Consider the following 12,186-nt stretch of genomic DNA (forward strand, 5'->3'; position numbering starts at 1 on the left):
TTCGCTTCCTAACAATAATTGTTTAAATCATTTCAATTTGATATGCATTGGAAATTTTACAGGAAACTTCTAAGGGATATTTTAGAAGTTCATGTTAACAGGTTCAGATGGGGATTAATAGTCTCTGATGATTTCCTTCGGTTCAGTGATCTCTATGTGCTATGTTCTTATCCAAATACATCCAAAAACAGACCAGTTTGTAACTGTCATCAAGATTCAACAATTTTAATATATCTTTTGTCAGGTAGGACTGTGAATAAGGTGTGGGGAGCAGTGTGGTGGTCTTACCTAAGAATGAAGGATCCTAAAAGCACAAATCATGCTTGCAAGGATTAATTATTGGTAAGGAGAGACAATAATATTGTCCTCCAGCCTGCACAGCCTGGGGTTAGATATCCTCTGCTGTTTGGTGGGGAAGAGGAAGCTTTCTGATCAATACTTATTAGATATGCTTCTCCTGAAATAATCAGTTCATTTTAACATTCAACAGGATCACCATCACTGAATCCCATACCATTGACATTCTAGGATTATTATTGACCAAATGCTTAACTGGACATGCCACACAACTGTTGTGGTCACAGGAGCAAGAGTGATATTAGAAAATGCACAATGAGTAACTCACTTCCTGATTCCCAAAAGCCCATCCACTATCTACAATGCACATGTCTGGTGTGTAATGAGATATCCCCCATTTCCCTGGATGTGAACAGCTCCAGTAGCACTCAGACAGCAAAACAACATCCAGGGCAGCCTAGTCTACTTGGCTGATACTCCTGTCCACTACATTATACATTAACACTACATCATTGTTGCATAGCTGTGTGTACTATCCTCAAGATTCACAAATGCAGCTCATTGCTCCTTTAACACCTTCCAATCTCATGCTTCTTCAATCTAGAAGGACAAAGGCAGCAGACACATGAGAATATCACAATCTGCAAGTTCGTCAGTCAATCTCCAAGTTACGCAGCATTCTGACTTGGCATTGTGTTGCAGTTCCTTCTCCAATGCCAGATCAAAATTTTGGAACTCCTTTTAACAGTATGCTAGATATTTCTACATCACATGGAAATGCATTATTAGTGCTAGACTGGAAGTTCTGGCTTTGCGAGAGACACTCACATTGCACAAATGAAAGAAAATTCTGTGTACTCTAGTTTGAGCTGGCACCAAAGACCTGCAACTAGGTGGAATAACGGTCAGGATTGCACTTCCAAGCATTGAGAGCCAATAGAATTTACAGTTTAAAATCAATTTTTCTTAAGCTTTGATTGCAATTTATGTACAATGATGTTCAAACATTTATTTGCCACGCAAACAAATGCCTAATGCGAATCATCTCAAAAATCCTGGTGTTACAATTTGTCTCAGATTAAATTGCTGAGCAGCAATTTTGGTTGCAAGTTTAAAATATATTACTGCTAAAAGCATTTAAAGCGTGCGATTATCAAAAGCATAGATGGATTTTTCAGACATGTTTCTCAATAATTTCTAGGTCCTAAACAGCGCATAAAATATTTTTCATATTACACCCAGGTCTTTATCAAATATGAAGTTTAATTTGATTCTGCTGTCTGTGAACCTCTCGAGAATGATTCTCTCCTGACTGCCAGGGATCCTCAACTTACACCTACCTAGTTAGGACCATATGCAGTACATCTTTTTCAGATATTTCAGAGGAAAGCTCAGTGAAATCCAACACCAAGCACATTGTCTGTAATGTGATGGTGGTCTGGCCTTGTCTTTTCTACTCAAGCTGCCAACCAGCTGTAGCACAGCATTGAGTGTTTAGGAACTTCTCAAATGTGAATCAAAGATACAAGTTGTGGCAGGCAGCAACCATTTTACTCAATACATTTCTATTCTATGACATATTGCAGTCTTTGGTATCATTCTCTCTCTCCATTTATGACACTTTTGCTATCTTTTTCTCTCTGCAACTACATTCTAATGTTATTTTTCCTATCCTACATCCAGTTTTCTATTTCCATCTTTCACAGATAATTATCAGTTCAGAAAGTTGACTTAAGCCACCTCAGTCTGGTTTCTATTAAGCCAGTCCATATGGACAGTTTCATAGAAGAGCAAAGAAGTGCCATTAATCTGAATAAAAGATCAGCCTTTTAGTTAGGCTGAGTGCATTTTTGAGTTTCTTTCATAACTGTGCCACTGTTAGATGTAGACAAACCAACATTATGTGCAATAAATCAAACAATGACACAAGGCAATATTTCAAATATTGTTTGTGTGGAAGCCAAAGAGAGCTTAAATGGCCTAAAATTAAGAAGCAGAAATCAAAATATTGTGAATAAGATGCTTCAAATCAGCCATTGTACATGATTGTGGCAACACTGCAATTAACTTTGACTATCTGCTTTATGTAGACACTTTTCATTAAAAATGGATTGCACATGACATCTCAGACACATCCATTTGTTGAGCTATTAATTTCTATTATTCAGCGTATGTGCTTTCTGTAAACAAAATGTTATTCCATTCCTTTCATCCCATTTTATGCAAATCTTGCTCATTTTAAATCTCTATGTTTGTATTTATCATGGAAATTACTCTTATCCCTGCCACTGCATCAGTGAATCAGCAGCTAGTTTTAAGCAAAACGTTTTCTGAAAACGTTTTCCACCAAATATCTTTGATTTCAGGTGCTGAGACCTCTACGGTGAATTAGGATCCTCCAGCTGGAGCACCTTCTATTATTTCTCATTCCCTTCTCATTTTTTTCCCCTTTTATTTCTCTTTTTTCCTCCTTTTTGGTGTTTTCCCCAACTTGGTGTTCACCTTTCCCTGTGGCAGGTCTCCACCTGGTCTCTCGGCCTAATGTCGGCAAGTCTCTCCGCAGCTCATGGCGGTGTCTCAGCTCAGAATGTGAGTGGATCCTGCCTGTGTATGTTCCTGATGCACCAGGGATGAGTAGAGAGATGGAGGTTTCAGCAGCAGCGACAGTATCTGCAGCAGCAGCATCAAGAACAGACAGTTGAGTTCTCCCTGAAGAGCGAGATAAATGGAGGGCTCATCACAGGCTGTTGAACTTATAACTTATTTTCCTAGCTTAAATTATGAAAGACTTTAATTTTAACTATTACTTGTTTCTTTATTTTTCTACTATTCTGTGAAGTAATACTTAACTTGTTTCTCTTCCTAATGTGTGCCTAAATTTGTTTTGGGCCTAGGTACCTTGGTACCTAAGATGGCACCACATGTGGCGACATTATACACTTTTCACCGTACTCCTGTACTTCTGTACTTGAGTACACATGACAATAAAATCTGAGATAAAGCTTTAGTCAAAAGTGCTATTTTAAAACATAACATATTACAGGATAAGATTATTACATTTATCCATTTAATTTTGCTTTGTGTTTTTAATGTTGTTTAACTATTTTAATATTTTTCATATTTTTAAATTCTTTTTTTACTCTGAAAAGCTGAGGCCTGGAATTGGAATTCATCTTTTTGCCCAGAGCTGCAATGCAATGAGCAGTGTTAGAGAATAATGTTAAAAATCACACCACACCAGGTTATAGTCCAACAGGTTTATTCAGAAGCACCAGCTTTCAGAGAGCTGATCCTGAAGAAGCAGTGCTCTGAAAGCTAGTGCTACTGAATAAACCTGTTGGTCTATAACCTGATGCTGTTTAATTTTGAACTTTGTCCACCTCAGTCCAACACCGGATCCTCCAAATCATGTTAAAAGATAGACCCCATAACTCATTGCCCAGAAAGTATCAATCCCTGACTGCAGTACAGATGGAGTACTTTCCCACTGCCTCTAAAAGCTTCTAAAGTGTGGAGGCAAAGAGTCAGAAAGATGCACAGCTCGGAAATAGACCCTTTGGTCCAACTCGTCCATGCCGAACCAGATATCCTAAATTACTCTAGTCCTATTTGCCAGCACTTGGCCCATGTCCCTCTAAACCCTCCTATTCATGCACCCATCCAGATGTTTTTTTTAAATACTGTAATTGTACCAGCCTCCCTCACTAACCTTTTCTCATACCTCCTCACTGGCTGCCAAACTCGTAGTCCCCCAGCCCTACACAGTTCACATCTACCTTCTTCCCAAAATTCACAAACAGGACTGCCTGAGCAGACCCATTGTTTCAGCCTGTTCCTGCCCCACAGAACTCATCCCATTCTAACCTGGATTTGTTTTTTTCACCAGTGGTCCAGTCCTTGCCCACTTACATCTGTGATCCTTCTGACAGTTTACGTCAGTTTCAGAATTTCCAGTTTGCAGGCTCCAGCTACCTCTGCTTTACCATGGATGTACAATCCCTTTACACGTTCATCCCCCAACAGGATGGCCTCAAGGCTCTCTATTTCTTCCTTGAAAAAAGGCTTGAGCCGTTCCTACCCTCCACCGCCCTCACCGCCTGGCCAAGCTCATCCTGACTCTGAACAGCTTCTCTTTTAACTCCTCTCACTTTCTTCAGGTCAAAGGGCTGGCCATGGATATCTGCATGGGCCCCAGTTATCCCTGTCTCTTCATGGGATATGTGGAACATTCCTTGTTCCAGGAATAATCTGGCCCTTACCCACAATCTTTCCCCGGTAAATTGATGATATCATCGGTGCTGCTTCTCCCTCTCGTCCAGAATTGGAAGGAAAGGTTAATTAACTTCCCTTCCAATCTCCAGTCTGCTCTAACCTTCACCTGTGTATCTGATTTCTGTCTTCCCTTCCTTGACATCTTTGTTTCCATTTCTGGGGTTAGGCTGGCCACTAATATTGACTGACTGACTCCCACAAGTACTTGGAGAAAGTAAGGACTGCAGATGCTGGAGATCAGAGTCAAGAGTGTGGTGCTGGAAAAACACAGCAGGTCAGGTAGCATCCAAGGAGCAAGAGAGTCGACATTTCAGGCATAAGGCCTTCATCAGGCTTATGCCCGAAATGTTGATTCTCCTGCTCCTCGGATGCTGCTTGACTTGCTGTGCTTTTCCAGCACCACACTCACGACTCCCACAATTACTTGGAATATACATCCCCACACTCTATTTCCTGTAAAGACTCTATTCCATTCATGCAATTCCTCCATCTCCGTTGTATCTGCTCTGAGTATGCCAACTTCAATAAGGGAGCTTCAGAAATGTCTATCTTCTTCCTTAATCCCCAGTGTCGTAATTGCCTGGGCCCTCAGCCAGGTCTGACCCATCTCCTGCACTTCTGCCCTTACCTACTCACTTCCGTGTCACATCATCAATCATTACCCCTTGTCCTCACCTGCCATCCCACCAACATCCACACCCAGAGGATCATACGCTACTATTTCTCTCATTTACTCCCAGCACATCCCCATAGCGACACAGTACCATCCCCTGCAACTGCAGAAGGAATAACACCTGTTGGTTTACTTCCTCCCTCCCCAGTATCCAATGTCCCAAACATACCTTCCAGGTGAAGCAACAATGTACCCTGAACTTCACTCAATCATGTTGACTGCATTCACCACTCACAATGTGGTCTCCTCTACACTGGGGAAACGAAGCGTAGACTGTGACCACTTCACAGAACACCTACATACTGTCCACAACAATGTCCCTGCAGCCATTTCAATGCGCCACTCTGTTCCCTGGTCAACATCTCTATCTCAGGCTTGCTGCAGTGCTCCAGCAAAGCTCAACACAAGGTGGAAGAACAACCTCATTTTCCGCTTGGGAATCTTACAGCCTTCTGGACTCAATATCAAGTTCCACAATTTTAGGATTTGATCACCTCTTCCCATGCTTTCCTTTACCCCCACACACCAGACCTTGGCATCACATGGGTTGTTACCACACATTACCCATTATTGGTCACTAATCCATCCCATTAGCAGCTATTCATCCCCCTGACTGACCTTTAACTACTCTCTTTTCTGCCCAACTGCTTTTCTCTCTCTTGGGCTCTATATCCACCTACCATTTACTCTCTCCCCTCCCTCCACCCTATCTTCTGTACAAAAACCATTATGTTCCGAGCTACCATCAGTTCTGAAGAAGGGTTACTGGACCCGAATGTTAACTTCACTTTCTCTCCATGGATGCTGCCAGATCTGCTGAGATTTTCTCGCAATTTCTGCTTTCATTTTAAATTTCCAGAATCCACAGTTTTTTTGGTTTTTACTCTATAGAAGAATATAGACAGATTAGGCAAGTGGACCAAGACATAGCAAATGGAATACAAGGTGGGAAATTGTAAGGTTATGTAATTTGGGAGGAAGTACAGAGTCACGAGAATCAAGCTCAACAAGTAATAGGGCATGGCAAATGGAATGTGGACCTTTATTTCAAATGGAATGGAGTAAATGGAATGGAATGCTAAAACTATTGCTATGAAGGTGTAGAAGTGTATTGTACCTTTAAGAGAGTGCAGGACTAGAGAGGCACATAGAGTGTTGGAGAAGTTATATTGTAACATTTGGTCCAACAGCTAGGTAGCTGGTTGCTTAGATACAAAAACAGATTCAAATGCAGCCAATCAGTTTAAATTATACCCTCAAAAAAAAAACTCCAATCAAGTTTGAATTGAGTATATTGACAATATTAAAAGCCAATGATACAAGCCGATGCTTTGGGGTATAAGACCGGGAAAACTTGAACAGTTGAAGGAGAATTGCCAAAAGAATTGCCAAAGGCAGCTAGTCAGAACGCTCTGAGAGGTAACTGTCTAGAGAAGGGGTTTGCACAGAAAAAAACCATCAACACTGATCTGGAGAGCAAATCTAGAGAGGAAGGCACAAAGAGAAGTTTCAGCAGCTGGCTGGTTTTGAAATTTGAATTGTTCAGTAAATCTTAATCTGGGATTTTATCAGATTGATATTATAGAAGGGAAAGTAAGAGATAGGTTTAATGAAGCAGTTGTAAATAGTTGTTAGTTAATTATTCCCTGTTATACTTTAGGAAATAAAGTTGTTAATTTTTTATTTTAAATAGTTCCTGGCTTCTTGAATTTTCACAGATTTACTGCACAGGATAAATCTTTTCTGTGTTGCTGGTTTAAATTAAGCAGGGAGGTTTACTCATGTCATAATACTATACAAGGCACTACTCAGAGCACAGTTGGAATACTGCAAAGAGTTTTGGGCCCCTTGTCTAAGGATGGATATTCTGGCACTGGATGCAGTCCAGAGAAGTCAGTTGATCCCAGGTATGGAGAGGTTGAGGAGTTTGGGTTTGTACTCATTGGAGTTTCCAAAACTGAGAGGCAACCTTATTGTAACTTACAAGAGTCTTGACAGGGTAGACCTGGAAAGGATGTTTTCCTTTGTAAGAGAGTCTAGGATGAGAGGGCATAATGTCTTAGTAAGGGGTCACACATTTAAGACAGAGATGAGGAGGAATTTCTTCTCTCAGAGGGTAGCATAACTGTGAATTTCTTTACTGCAGAGGCTATTGAGACTGAATTGTTAAGTATATTCAAGGCAGAGTTAGACAAATTTCTAATCAGCAATAAAATCAAAGGTTGTGAAGAGAAGAAAGGAAAATGGATTTGAGGATCATCAGGTCAGCCATGATCTAATTGAATGGCAGTGCAAACTCAATGGGCTGAATAGCCTACATCTGCTTGAATGTCAGATGGTTTTGGTTATGGTTCTATGGATGAAGATGGATAATCTTTACAAGCATGGATAATGACAATGGTTTGAGTGTCATGAATATCAACAGAAGATCAACATGCAATTGATCACTGGGATCTTAAAGGCAGATTGTTCCAGATCTCTACAATTTCTGGAAGGTCAAAACTGCACCCACGTCTTACAAGGCAATTGTCAAAAGTTTGAGGAATGGAGAGCAGAGATTTCCTCTGCCAGAAATTTCTGCACCTTTAGTACACTCAGGACATATATTAGTGGAGAATGGTCCAACGTGTGCGTTGAAATGTTCAGATCACTGAAGAATGTACATTGAGTGCAAAATAACACTGTTAAAGTAAATCGTGTGCATGGCTACCTATCTTTTAATATGTGGGGAGAGGATGATACAGTATTACAGCTGAGTTCATTAATAGGCTTTGGGGATGAGACTTTCATGTTTGCTGTGGAGATATTTTCTCATGTCATAATCCCTCTCCTATTGCGACAAGCTACCTGGGAAGATTCTCATCCACAGGTAAGATTGCCTCCAGAGAAGGCAGAGACAGAGGTAGGCTGGGTTAAATGAGTCTCTTCCATTCTCAGAGATACCAGTCAAATTCTGAATCAGTATGGGCCTTCTTAAACTTCACTCTCTAAGCACGTTGATCCCTTCAGCCTCTATGAAACGCCTTACCCCCAATTCCAATAATATCCCTTGCACCCAATGCTTATTCAAGACCCCTTTAACACCCTAATCTACTTGCAAGTCTCTGCTACAAACATAACTCGTGAGCTCTGTAATAGCATTTGAAAGTATTTGAAAATTCATAAAATTACCCAAATAATTATTTTAATAAGTTACCTTATTCAGAAACTCATAAAGCTGTCAAAATAAGCAAACTCACATTTTCCAGAACAGCTGTGTAAACAAACCCTGCTGACCATAATCGATGTTGGAATTTGCTACCACCGAAAATAATCGAGGCCAAAATATTGTATGATTTCAAGTAGGAGTTGAATATAACACTTTGGAGAAAAGGGATCAAATGGTAAGGAGAAAAAGCAAGAACTGGCTATTTATCTGGATGATCAGCCATGATCATAATGAATGGCAGAGCAGACTGAAGGGGTGAAATGGCCTTCACATACTTCTATTTTCGATATTTATTTGTTTCTATGTTTAATGCTTTGAAAGCAAGACAAGCAATCGAATTGAGATCCTGCAGAACAACTGTAAATAAATCCCCCAAAGCAAAATCCACTCAAATCTTTGAAGTACATCTGTTAGCACAAAAAAACCTTCCAAGAAGATTACTGAGCTGAACAGCAAGGAAAAACAGAAGCAACAGAGACATTTCATACAAATAGATCAGGATTTCAAACTGGGATAGCCTTTCAAACTAGAACAATGCAGAAGAGAACTTCATCTGGTGCATCAGCTAAAGTATTGCTTCTAAACATATCTGTCAACAGTAATAACCTGACAGCCACATTAGTTAATGCTTCTGTACCTTTTCACTGTTTTTCATTGCAGTAAAAACAGGCATAACATTTATTGTAGAATTTCGTAAGGATATGTGAAGTGAGCAGCATATTTTGAACTGACATTTTGTTTGGTTCTTAATTCCAAACCATGCCTCCGCAGCCTTCATGGTACCTTTGTCCTGATGTGACTCATGTTTCCACTCTCTTCTACCAAAATGATGAAGTTCGAAAATGTCCACAACCTCAATGGTGTCAACAGCATCGGGACCGCAGCATCTGAGCTTCCAATCTACCTATTTTCCCATACTGATGAAAATTCTAACTCCAGAAATGAACCTGGAAATTCAGGATCCAAGTACAATCCAACATTCCCAATGACTGCCCAACACACGTGATCTCGTATTGGAATGAGAATATCCAGTTCATAAAAGAAACATTTTCTCAACAGGTTATTAGCCAGACAGCTGCAGTTTTGTGCACTTTGCTTTAGGATAAATGCTGAGGCACAGCAAAGATATTGATTATGCTATTAATAGAGTATTGCGAGGAAAACTGAAGAAACTGACATTTTTCCAACTGGATGAAAATAAATTATCATGCTGTTATTACACCTAGATGAGGAAAGGGGGTGTGGGGTAAAGAATCAGCTCCCCACTTCTTCATCTGCCTGAATATTTTTAATATTTTTAATTCAATTTTGCACACAGCTATATTACATGTCAGTGTAAACATATACAAGCCAAAATTAAAGAGACAGTTAGCAGATTTTCTTGAACTAAAGAATAAGGAATTTTATTACTTATTAACGCTGAGGAATACAATAAATAACAATCAAATACCTACGCAAATACAGATGTCTGTCTTGAGAAGGAAAGGGTGGTGAGTAGACAATAGACAATAGACAATAGGTGCAGGAGTAGGCCATTCTGCCCTTCAAGCCTGCACCATCATTCATTATGATCATGGCTGATCATCCTTAATAAGTATCCTGTTCCTGCCTTATCTCCATTACCCTTGATTCCACTATAACCCTTTATTCCACTTGATTCCCTTGATTAGTACAAAAATTGAAGATAAAAATATACGCAGTTTCAGATTTCATGGAGTCTTTATTTTGTTAGAATTGAACATGGGATTACAGCTGTTTATTTGATGTCTGTATCCTCAAAAGTAGCAGAGTTTGTAGAATCCTTGCATTCTCAACAATGGGATGTTTCTCTGATTTGCTTTATCACTAATTCTTGCTTTTGAGAGACAGAGAGGAGCAAAGAGAATGAGGAAGAGGCTTTGCTTTTCTTTCTCTTTCTCTCTCCTTCAGTTATGCTACCAAGTATCAATTGAAATATGGCTCGATTGTGTACTTCTAAGCCTGCTTCCATTGCCTTTTTAAGCTGGAAATTTGAAAGTAACTCTTCCATGACCACAGAGTCACAGAGATTTACAGCATAGGAACAGACCCTTCGGTCCAACTCGTCCATGCCGACCAGATATCCTAACCTAATCTAGTCACATTTGCCAGCACTTGGCCCATATCCCTCCAAACCTTTCCTATTCATATACCCATCCAGATGCCTGTTAAATGTTGCAATTCTACCAGCCTCCACCACATCCTCTAGTAGTTCATTCCGTACAAGCACCATCTTCTGTGTGAAAACGTTACTCCTTAGGTCCCTTTTATATTTTTCTCTTCTCTGTCCTGTGCCCTCTAATTCTGTACTCTCCCACTCCAAGGAAAAGATCTTGTCTATTTAAACTATCCATGCCCCTCATGATTTTATAAACCTCTATAAGATCACCCCTCAGCCTCTGATGCCCCAGGATAAACAGCCCCAGCCTAGTCAGCCTCTCCCTATAGCTCAGAAACTCCAACCCTGGCAAACATCCTTGTAAATCTTTTCTGCACCCTTTCAAATTTTGCAAGATCCTTCGGAGAGGAAGGAAACCAGAATTGCACGCAATATTCCCAACAGTGGCCTAACCAATGTCCTGTACAGCCGCAACATGACCTCCCAACTCCTATACTCAATATTCTCACCAATTAAGGAAAGCATACCAAACACCTTCTTAACTATTCAATCTACCTACAACTCAACTTACAAGGAACTATGAACCTGCACTCCAAGGTCTCTTTGTTCAGCAACACTCCATAGGACCTTATCATTGTTTTTACCTGGTTGATTTTAACCCTACTGCAAATACTTTTGCAAGGATGCCTGCCTTGAAGAAGTTTTCCTCCTCTCTCTATAAGAATCTCAGGGAGTCCCTCTCCCACTGCAACTCCCAGGTCATTTCCTACTCTATGCTACTTTCTCCCCATTCCCACCCTCCTCTAGCTTATCGCTCCACGCTTTAGGCTCTCTGCCTTTATTCCTGATGAAGGGCTTTTGCCCGAAATGTCAATTTTACTGCTCCTCGGATGCTGCCTGAATTGCTGTGCTCTTCCAGCACCACTAATCCATAGGACCTTACCATTAAGTGTGCAAGTCTTGCTAAGATTTGCTTTTCTAAAATACATCACCTCGCATTTATCTAAATTAAACTCCACCTGCCGCATTGCAGCCCATTGGCACATCTGATCAAGACCCCGTTGTAATCCGAGGTAATTTTCTTTGCTGTCCTCTACACCTCCAATTTTGGTGTCATCTGTAAACTTAGTAACTATACTTCATATATTCACATCAAAATCATTTGTATAAATGTTGAAAACTAGTGGACCCAGCACTGATCCTTGTGGCTCACCACTGATCTCAGGCCTCCAGTATGAAAACCAAACCCCCACTACCACCCTCTGTCTTCTACCGTCAACTAGTTCTGCATCTAAATGGCTAGTTCTCCCTGTATTCCATGAGATCTAACCTTGCTAACCAGTCTCCCATGACGAACCTTGCCTTACTAAAGTCCATATAGATCATGTCTACTGCTCTGCCATCTTCTTCATGAGACATGATTTCTCATGCACAAAGCTGTGTTGACTATTTCTAATCAGTCCTTGCCTTTTCAAATACACGTGAATCATGTCCCTCAGTATTCCCTTCAACAATTTGCACACACCACCGATGTCAGGCTCACCAGTCGATAGTTCCCTGGCTTGTCCTTATCACCTTTCTTAAATAGTGGCACAACAT

This window comes from Hemiscyllium ocellatum, chromosome 10 (genome assembly GCF_020745735.1).
Source record: "Hemiscyllium ocellatum isolate sHemOce1 chromosome 10, sHemOce1.pat.X.cur, whole genome shotgun sequence".
Classification (NCBI taxonomy): domain Eukaryota; kingdom Metazoa; phylum Chordata; class Chondrichthyes; order Orectolobiformes; family Hemiscylliidae; genus Hemiscyllium; species Hemiscyllium ocellatum.